We start from the raw sequence: 3,144 nt of genomic DNA, 5'->3' as shown, positions 1-3,144 counted from the left end.
GACTTATACCTGTTTGGTCCCCTGAAAGTAGTCCTTCAAGGACTAAGATACACCTCTGATGAAGAAATGAACACAGGAGTGCATTCGTGACTCGCAGTTCATCCTAAAACATTTTTTTAAAATAAGAAATTACAAAATTTTGTTGAGAGATGGACAAAGTGTATTAAAAGCTAGGAGATTATGTCAAAAAATAATGTATTTGTCTTTTCTAAAATTTGATTAAAATAAATTTTACAGCCATAATGCAGATAATTTTTTACTTACCTTTGTAAATTGCTAAACTTGACAACTTTAAAATGAAAATTTATGTTCAACAAGACACCGTAAAGAAAATGAAATAAGAAGTCACAAACTGAAAGAAGACAATTGCAAGTCATATAATTTAAAGATGCTTAGTATCCAGAATTTGTAAAGAATTTCTACAAATTAAAAAAAAAAAAAAAAGGATGAAATACTCAACTGGTCAATTAATGTGCATGGATAATTCTCAAAAGGAATTTGAATATTCAATAGCATTAAAAGAGAAATTCAACATTAGTAATTATCAGAGGAAGACTCTTGGTGTGGTACTGTAGGATCATCAATGGACTATGAACCACAAGGTCAGCAGGTCAAACCTACCAGCTTCCCCTTGGAAACCCTATACAGGGTTGTTATGAGTCAGAACAGACTTGACAGCACTTACAACAACAATTATCAGGGGAAGGCAAGATAAAACCAAAAAACAAAAAACAAAACTAAAAATGAGATTCTATTCCATTCTAACCTATCAAATTGACAAAAATGAAAAATTCTAGAGAGAATATGGAGTCATGAAAAACAACAAGAAAAGAAAAAACACTAGGAACAGACAGACGACCATCAACAACAGAATAGATAAATTGTGGTGTGGTTGGTTGGTTATGTGCTATGGAGTCAGGTCGGGCTCATAGTGACCCTGTATAGGGTTCCTAAGGCTGTAAATCTTTAAGGGAGCAGAAAGCTTCATCTTTCTCTCATGGAACAGCTGATAGTTTCAAACTGCTGACCTTGAGGTTAGCAGACCAACTCGTTGCTACCAGAGTTACCACTATGCTATCAGAGCTCCTTAAATTGTGGTATAGTCATTAAATAAAATATTATGTAACTCTTCAAATAAAGTAGAGCCAAAAGCATCATATGGATAAATCTCAAAAATATAATGTTAGCAAAACAAAACAAAAGTTAAAAAATGATTTGGTATACTCAACCATTTTTGCCAAATAATAAATAGACTAGGCTTACTGGTTGAATAGGGAGTGGTAGAACCCCATGACTATGCATGTTGGTTGCCCTTCAGTTCTGGAATGGAATTCACCCCTACAACTCCATTTTCAGCCAACCAAGATAAGTATGGAGTCTTGGTGTGGCGCTGTAGGATTAGCACTATACAGCTAACCACAAGGTTGGCAGTTCAAACCCAGCAGCTGTTCCTTGGAAACCCTATACAGGATCTCTATGAGTCAGAACTGACTTGTTGGCACATAACAACAAGTAGATAGGAACACCAACACTAGTGAGGTACACACACCATAAAATGGTCAGCCATTTGCCATCAAAAGGGCAGCATTTATCTGAGGACAAAATTCAGAAAGGTTGGAAAGAAGGAGGAATGGAAACAAGAAACTCAGAGAAGATGTGGGATAAGTGATGTTAATTGAAGGGATTGCAATCATTGATATGAAATGAATCGGGCTGTGAACCTAAAGGTCAGCAGTTCGAAACTACCAGCTGCTCCACGGGAGAAAGATGAGGCTTTCTGCTCCCGTAAAGATTTACAGCCTCAGAAACCCTGTACAGAGTGGCTATGGGTCGGAACCGACTTGATGGCACTTAACAACAACAACATATGATTTGTTGAGTGTAAACCTGATGGTCTGCTCTGTTAACCACTCAATTCACAATAATAAGTATGAAGGGAAAAAAAGTTATAGAATGCTATATACAGAATGGACTGAATTATATCCCTTCCCGCCCCGCCCCCCCAAAAAAGACACTTAGCTATCCTAACCCCCTGCTATCTGTGAATCTGACCTTATTTGAAAATAAGGTCTTTGATAATCTAATCAGTTAGCATGAGGCCATACTAGAGAGAGGTGGATCTAATCCAATTGGGATGGTGTCTTATAAATGAAAACAGACCTGGAGAATTGGGCAGAAAAAGACTGACCATGTGAGGATGGAGGCAGACGGCTGCAAACCAAGGAACAACAAGGACTGCCAGGAGCCACCAGAAGCTAAGAGCAGGCATGGAACGAACAGTTTCTTTCAGAGCCTTTAGTAGGAATTAAGACAGCTGACATTCTATTTAGACTTCTGGCCTCCAGAACTGGGAAAAAATATATTTGTTTTTTAAAACCACTCACTTGGTGGTATTTTGTTATGGCAGCCCAGGGAAATGAAGAGTTACTTACATAACAATTTAAAACATGCAAAATATTACTACCGTTTGTTCACAACTATGCACACATGTAGCAAGAGTGCAAAAACATGCATAGGATGCAAAACACCAAGTTTATTCAAAAACATATTACCAAAGGAGAGAGGGAGAAGAGCGAGCTCAGGAAAGAGATCTACCCAGGAAGTTTCAACAGTATTGTTTTTATTGTTAAAAATTATATCTGCAAATCAAAACAACAATGAGATATCATCTCACACCAGCAATAACAGCAAAGATCAAAAAAGTAGAGGACAATAAATGCTGGTGGGGATGTGGAGAGACTGGGACACTCCTGCATTGCTGGTGGGATTGCAAAAGGTCCAACCTCTCTGGAAAGCAATATGGCGCTTCCTCAGAAGGTTGGAAATACAAATACCTTATGATCTAGCAATTCCTTTACTTGGTATTTACCCACAAGAAATACGAGCCATAACACGGGAAGATATATGCATACCAATGTTCATAGCAGCACTATTTACAATAGCAAAAAGATCAACTGAAGAATGGATAAACAAACTGTAGTACATACACACAATGGATTATTATGCTACCTTGAAGAATAACAAGGAAGCTGCAAGCCACGGCATAACATGGGTGAACTTTGAGGACATCATGTTGAGTGAAATTAGTCAGTCACAAAAGGAGAAGTACTGCATAGGACCACTACTGTAAAAGACTAAGAAAAA

This window comes from Chrysochloris asiatica, unplaced genomic scaffold (assembly GCF_000296735.1).
Source record: "Chrysochloris asiatica unplaced genomic scaffold, ChrAsi1.0 scaffold00224, whole genome shotgun sequence".
Classification (NCBI taxonomy): Eukaryota; Metazoa; Chordata; class Mammalia; order Afrosoricida; family Chrysochloridae; genus Chrysochloris; species Chrysochloris asiatica.
This window is presented reverse-complemented; position numbering follows the sequence as displayed.